Source organism: Panthera onca, chromosome D1 (assembly GCF_046562875.1).
Source record: "Panthera onca isolate mPanOnc1 chromosome D1, mPanOnc1 haplotype 2, whole genome shotgun sequence".
Lineage (NCBI taxonomy): Eukaryota > Metazoa > Chordata > Mammalia > Carnivora > Felidae > Panthera > Panthera onca.
Window position 1 is genome coordinate 101,070,348 of NC_138348.1, and position 7,612 is coordinate 101,077,959.

Here is a 7,612-nt window from a genome sequence, read left to right on the forward strand (position 1 = left end):
CTGTGTGATTTTGGACAGGGCATTTCACCTGTCTGGATCCCACATCCCTCATGTGTAAAAAGAGGAGGAGCAGAAAATGTCTACTCGTCTGTGATTCTGAACCCAGCCGGTCCCCTTCCTCAGACCCGCCCAACCCTCTCCACTGGCCCTGGGTGGCATGGTACTTAGGTCGGGAGGACAGGGGGCCAAAAGCTCTGCATTCATTCCTCTGCCGAGAGCTGTGTTTATGAGTGAGGGTGGATGTGTCAGGGAGAAATGGAGAGCCAGAGCTGAAAGGAAGGGCAAGGACAGAAAAGGGCAAGCCCACGGCCGCGTTACCAAGCAGACGCAGGTGGTCTCGGAAGGTGTGAGGCGAGTGGAGAGGACGCACTCTGACCTCTCGGCCCCTTGGTGATCCCGCATGGTTAGGCATTCCCGTTGCCTCTGTGGAGGAGGATGGAGGTCAAGGCATGGGCTGCAAGTGCACCGTAGGCATTCAGAGAAGCTACCAGAAAGAATTTTCAAAGACCAAAGGACAAGGGATCGAGGAACGCTCCTTCCCTGAGAGTGTTTGGGAAAATGCAGCTCTACATCCTTCTCCCCCGTTAGGTTTTGAGCGCTGCAAAAACTATGCATGCCTGAACATTCGAACAATTGCAGCTCTAGTGCCCCTGGAGGTCACCACCGTTCCTGTGCTCCTGACTTTACAAAGTATATTTGGACGTTAGTTAAATACATCTAGAACTTACCATGGGCCAGACACGGTGCCAGTTTTTTTACATACATTATTTTATTTGAAACTGTGTATCCGCCCACACAAACACAGATTGTTTTTTAAATACACTGAGTGTATCGTTTTGTGGCTTACTTTTTTACTGACTGTGTCTTCGAGAGCTTTCATGGCAGTCTGTTTTTCCACTTCATTCTTTTTAATGGATATGTAGTATCCCACTATGTGTCTGTACCACGGTGATTTCATAGATTGCCTCGTTCATGGATATTTATGAGTTTCCATTTTTTATTACTATAAACAATGCCGAATTGAACATCCTTATGCATTTGTCTTTTTGCAGGATAAGTAAGGCTTTTATAGCGTAATCCTTTAAATGGAACTCCGGATCAGAAGGCAGGTGTATTTTTTAGCCTGTGAGATCCTTGCTTCTCTGCCTTGAGCTTTAGGTGCTGGGGTTTGTCTGGGGTTTGTCACGGTCACCAACAGAGCGGTCAAGAGTATTCCCGTCAAGGGACCAGGAGGCGGCTCCATGGAGCCAGAAGTAGCTTCTTTGCTGGAGGAACTTTTGATAACTGTATCTGGAGGGCAACCTAAGGACAAGGGATAATCCACAATTAGTTTTGTCTTTGTTTGGAATTCATAAAATGATTAGATTTTCAAAGGAGATTGACCTACCCTTAGATGCTTGAATTTGACTGAGATTAAAAGGGTTTATTTGCATCCCGTGAGAGCATCCCTGAAGGAGTCCCATGCCATGCTGGAGAAAGGGAGTGTTGTGGTGTAGACCAGCCCCACACAGAACGGTGACCCATGTGGGTGTCGTGAGGGCGGAGACATATTTGTGTTTATGGCTGGACCTCCAGTGCCTGGAACAGAGTCTGGCACCACAGTGGGTGCTCATTGCATATTTACTGAATACGTTCAAAGGCTTTGGAGGCAATAAAAAGTAACTGAGAACCCAGACTCTCGATTCAGACACAGACCTCACAGATTAGCTGTGCAATTTTTTGAGATTCTCTCTTAACCTCAGTTGGCATATCTGTGAAATGGGTATAGTAATATTTCCTAATACTACCAGCCTCCAGGGATTGTTAGGATTGTATAAGAAAAGTTATTAATACTATTCACTATTTTAATGATAATGAACACTTTTTTGCAATTTTTCCTTCTTAAATCTTTTGCAGTTTTTCCTTCTTAAATCTTTTCTAACCTCTGTCCCAGCTCGTTTCACTTGAACATTGTAACTGTCCTCTACTTTCTTCCGTCTGTTGGGCACCAAGTTCGGAGTGTTGTATTCTTTAGACCAGTGGAGGTATGAAGCCATGGGCAGGGTGCTGGGGTGAGGGAACGCCATCTGCTTTCTGCAGAACATCCTTTGCTCCTCCCTGCCACACATCCTTGTCCCTCCTGTCCTGCTCCTTCGTGAGTCCCCTTTGCTCTGATTTCAGACTGCCTGGGGCCTCCTTCAGGCCCAGAACCTATTGCCTCTGCTCCTTACTTGATAGGCCCTGATTCTGCTTATGGGTCCTAGAGACCCCAGTTGGCATTGATCGATCCAAGCAATCTGTGAGCAGGACGGGATGACTCCTCCAAATTCAGTCTAGAAAACAGGGAGGAGGCGGAGGAGAGAGTCACCATTGCTGAGTACCTACTGTGTGCCAGGCACTGGCCTCGGAGGGTTCACTTGCAACCGTTACAACCTGGTTCACTGTCCGAGGTGTCAACATGACAAGAAGGGCAGGTCTCTGAGAGTCTAGGTCACAAAACCAAGGTTACACAGCTGGGAAGTGTCAGAGCCAAGGGTGTGACCAGGTGTTCTGGGGTGCAGGGGTTTGCCCCTGCGGCTCTGCTTTGTCAGGCACCCCCTCTTTCAGCCTTGGCTGTCTTACTTCGGCAGCCCATCATCCAGAGCTGTGCGTGACCCTGGAAGAAGAGAGGCTGAAATCTTATATAATTACCCAAATCATGGCTCCTAAATGGTCTCTGATTACAGCACTAAAGCCCCTTTCTGCAGTGCAGCCCCAGTTCTCCTGAATAGAGCTGCGGCCACTTTGTGCGGGATTTTTTTCTTTTAAAGTGAAAGAGATGGCTTATCCCCATGCAAAGTAGGTCAGAACCTTAGCAAAGATCTTTTCAAACACTTGGCTTTTTTGAAGTCCCGCTACGAAACTCCTTTTGTTTCTCCTGCCTTTGCCTCTTTCCTCCCACCCTTCTCCTTTTTCCAAAAGGCTCAACGACATCAAATGGCTCTAACCGACAGCGACAGTGAGCGTTGCACGCGATAAGCTCAATTATAAATAATGCCCGGGCCCGGCCAGCCCAGCTGGGCCGAGAGTGCCCACCGCGGCCGGGCTGCCTCGGTCCCGCGCCTCCCGCACCCAGGCCACCTTTACAACATCGTGGGCACCTGGCTGATCTGCCAGAAAAACATGTGCCCTTGTCCTTGGTCCCACCATCTCAGGCGAGACAGGAGTGCACTGGGATCGCACCCAGGCCTGGGAGCCATTGGCTTGAGTCTGTGGTGCTCATTAGTAATCCAAACTTGCAAAAGGTTTTTGCTCCAGCGGGAAATCAATGCAGCTGGAACAGTGTGGTGCTTTGCCTAATGGCCTGCTATCTTGGGGGTTATTTCTCTGCCATTTGTTCTTGCTTGCCAAGTCCCCCAGGCCCACCCTCAGCAACTGTAGGTAGAACTCAGTTGCATAGGCATTAAGGATGCTTTTCAGCAGGTCCGTGTTTACAGAGGTGGCCACACCCAGGAGCACCTGAGAGCCTTACCCCACTCTTGATGGGCAGGTTGGGTGAGGAGGCACTTCTGGCCCCAGAAAACCAGGCTTCCGCAGCTGAATGAGATGCTTGTTGGCACTGAGAATTGCAGGGCTCAGGAGTGATGGCTCAGGGGCTGGAGCCCATGTCTGCTGATGTTGAAGCTCTCTCCACTCCTCAAACCCCATGACTTTGAAACGGAGGGGTGTGTGTGTGTGAGCGAGCGTGTGTGTGTAAACATGCACACCTGTGCGTGTGTCCTTACTGAGGAAGAGACTAATGAGAGAGATGAATTTGCCCCTTGCATGTGATGATGGTGCCTTCCGGGAGTTCAGTGGGATGCCCACCCAAGAAGTGTCTCCCTGCACCTATATTCTGTCTTCTCTGGACCTGGCAGGAAAGAGTCCTCCCTCATCTGCTCTCCCTGCCACCTCTCTCCTGTCATTCTCAGTCTTTATCCAAAAGACAAGTAATTTTCCCAGAAGGTTGGTGTCTTCAGAGGTACTGACGAGGGGCATTGCTGTAGGCACCGCAGGGGAAGTGTGGCAGGGGGCGGGGGCAATGCTTAGGGACGATTCTTTCATTCAGTGAGTAGTCATTTAGGACCTACCATCTTCCGAGATGCTTCTAGGTGCTGAGAACAAAACAGGTAACCCCCCAGCCTTCATGGTATGTGCATTCAAGTGAGGGACACAGACAGTAAACTACATGAATGGGTAAGTAGAGGTGGTCGTAAAAGCTAAGACAAAGTAAAGCAGGAAAGAGGGGCCGGGAGTGTTGGAGAGGCTGCAGTTTTAGATAGGGTAACCAAGAAGGCTCACTGAGAACATAATGTTGAAATACAGGCCTGAGGGAGTGAGGTATGAAGACATCTGAGGAAAGCATTCTGCCCAGAGGAAATAGCAAGTGCAAAGGCCCTGAGGCCCCAAAGCACTGATCTGTAAGAGGAGTAAAAAGGAGATGCTGCAACTTGATCAGGGCAAGTGAGAGGCAACGTACCAAGGGATCACAGAAAGGTAATGGGCGGGAGGGGTGTGTTTGTAGATTTTATAGGGCATTGATGTAAGAACTTTGGCTTTTATCATGAGTGAGATGGGAGCCATTGTAAGACCTGAGTAGAGAACTGTCAGGGTCTGACTGACACTTTAGTAGCAAGTGCCCCCTCCCCTACTCGCCCCCCCCCCACCCCCCGCCGCCCCAGTTTACTGCTCTTTGCTCAGGAGCTAGAGGGGGCTGGGCCAGACTGGAGGAGAAGTTGTGTCCTTTTTTGCTGTAGGAGAAGGCAAGGAAAGAGGAAGAGTATTCGGACTGGACAGGGAGACTTTGCCTGTCAGGTGATCCTGGGGCTTTTGGAGGCAGAGTCCACTTGCTGCTGCAAGGATTCTGGCAGTCTGGGGACTGGACAGCTCCAGGCTGGACCCCGTCTCTCCCAAGATGTTCAAGCGCACGTACATCTGTGTGCAGCCCTTCTCTTCATTTTCCCACCCTTCGGGGTGTCCGGCTTCAATCCTTCCTGTGGGCTCTCTAATGACTGTGAGATGAGGTATTGCACACAGCAGAGAAGCCAGCAGTGTGGGCAGGTCTGAAGATGCTGGATTTCTCACCTCTCCCGCCTGCTCCCTCTTGGTGCCACCTCTCCCCCTCCCCTCTTCTCACCCCTTTGCAGAAGAGAACGACAATGCATGTGTGAAGATTGCTTGCTGGCTGGAGATGCTCTCGTTCTCCTCCCTTCCCTGCTCAGAAACAACCAACCGCCTTCCTTTCCACATCCCCAGCCCTGTCTGTTTCAGGGTATCCTGGCACCGCCATCCCTCTTCTAATGTTTCCCCCTCCGCCATTCAGAGGATTCCCGGGCCCTTTTATACTCGGTCAGAATTCCCTGGGCTGCTAAGTGGGGACTAGCTGCTTGGGAGGCTTGATCCATGATGCACCTGTTGAGTGGGGATGGCGTTGAAAGCCTCCTGGTGTACCCAGCTTGCATTATTTACCCCAATATAAATTGTCTTGAAGGCAATTGTAAAGGTTGTTGGCATTTCAGAACTCCAAAGTGAATGAATTCAAAGATACCAACTTACACTCATACACTTGGCTCTGAGCTGGCCTCTCTATTTGGGTAGGAGAAGGGGGCCAACCCTAGGTTTCCTGTTGGTCCCTCCATCCCCCTTTCTTTCCTGCGAATGTCCCATTGTAGACTTCCAGGCCCAGGCTTCTCCCTTCTTCTCTCAGGAGGCGGCCAGTCACCATGGAAGGACAGGCTTAGCAGCTTCCTTTCAGGGCAGGGTGGGGTTTGTTTGTCTGTGTAAATTGCCTCTTTCTTTTTGTAAGAGAACAAGGAGAGAAAATGAAACACTTTTGCCACCTCCTCGTTAGCTCAGAGTCCCAGGTGAGCTGGGGAACTCACAGCTCCTTTTGTGTGGCTGGCGGCCTGGAGCGTCTCCATGGTGATGCCTTGAAGCCTCTCAGAGCTGGGGACCAGCCTCTCTCAGCAGCATCCCCGAGCCGCCAGCATCAGGGAGAGGCAGGGAAGAGGGGCCTGTGGGATCCAGGGAGGACAAGGTTGGGTCTGTCCAGGTCCTGGCAGTGGGCTCCTGCCCCTCTGCTTCTCCAAGGCCAGCCACAGCGTTGGAACCTGGGATCCAATCTAAGAACACAGCCATAGTGTGTGACATCCGTGGTCTTCTAGAACCTGGTTTCATGCTCCCGATCCAGGTTTGTCTCCTGTGGCTCCTCGACACAGAGGTGCTATTTGAGCCCCGCCTGGTCTCTTCACTCCCCTCTAAAACAGCATTTACTTCTGCTTCTGTGCACTGGCTCCAGCCATTGCCTCTTGTCTGGGACCTTTCCCTCAGTATTTCTCTGACTTGGTTCCAGAGCCTCCTTCTCTTAGAAGCCTTCCTTGATTAAGACCTGAGCCCTTGGAGCTCTGCCCCTCTTCTAAAACCAGACACCCACTGCCTCTCTGGGTCTCATTTTCTCCTGCAAACACATAATGTCTCGAGTTATTAATTCACTTGCATGTGAGGGGCAGGTGGTACAGTGGGGAAGGCCAGGTGTCTGTTACTCCTGGCCTTGAATCGTGGTTCTGGCAGTTGGTAATTTGCTCTCATAGGATGAGTGCACTTAGCAGTCGTCTCCCAGATCTGGTGAGGGACCTATGAGTCTCAGCTTCTTCACCTGGAAAATGGGAATCCTAGCAATTCCCCACAGACTTGTGGGGATTAAATCAATTGTTGTAAGTGAAGGTGCAGGTGCTGGTAGGGGGTCTGGTGAGCAGCAGGTACAGCCCCTGCCCTCTGCCTCCCTCCCCACCGCCAGTTTCGATGCTACCCTTTGCTCCCCAGTACCCCGAATTTCCCCCCTTGTAGTCCTTTCTTTGCACATGCCTCTAATTAATGATTTATTGGTTGTACTGATGTACCCGATGTTTCTTTTGGGGGGCTTGTAGGCGATGGGCTTAGTCTGATACGTCCATCACTGTCTCCCTGTGCTTAGCACAGAATCTGGACAAGGAGGTGCTCAAGTAACATTTGCTGACTGACTGACCATCTGAATGTAGATTAGGGCCCCTCCACCGTTAGACCTAGAATGCTCTGTTTTTTACTGCTTTGAATCTCCATGGAGCCTTGCATATGGTAGGTGTTCTGTAAGTGGCTCATTAGAGAACAGTCCTTGGCTGAACGTTTTGCCATTCAGGAATGAGTGACCACAGAAAGACTCTCCTGGGTGATTCTAGGAACGGAAGAGGGGCCCCTTCTGTAGAATGGCTGAGGGGGGTGGTGATCTGCGGCTTGAAGGCAGAGGGGCAGACCAAACAAATCCCTCAGTGTCCCTTCTAATCCTGGAGTTTACGGTCTGCAGAAGCTGGAAGCACTTTGTTCCAGAATATATTAGCCCCAGAGAGACCACACCCTTGGGACCAGATAAAGGAGATGGGGCCTTGTGCTCTGGGAGAGCTGGGCTAGTAGGCTGATTGGTTAGAGCTAATTCCCATGAGCATTGCTGAAGTTGGGACAAACTCAATTTTAAGTTAAGTGGAAATATTTTTATTTGAGTTAATGTACATTGGATCTGGTAAACACACAGAGTATATTACTACGCACTCTGGAAATGTGCAGTCCGATCAGCAAACAGATT

At 50.4% G+C, this 7,612-nt stretch overlaps 1 long non-coding RNA gene across 1 annotated transcript; it reads right to left on the reverse strand.

Moving 5' to 3' along the window:
- Positions 1–747: 747 nt before the first annotated feature.
- On the reverse strand, positions 748–6,168 carry LOC132660898 (uncharacterized). The gene is made up of 2 exons (XR_009601953.3): positions 5,838–6,168; positions 748–1,302 (listed from the first exon to the last, which is right to left on the reverse strand). It is a non-coding gene; the product is annotated as an uncharacterized LOC132660898 (long non-coding RNA).
- Between the last annotated feature and the right edge of the window lie 1,444 nt (positions 6,169–7,612).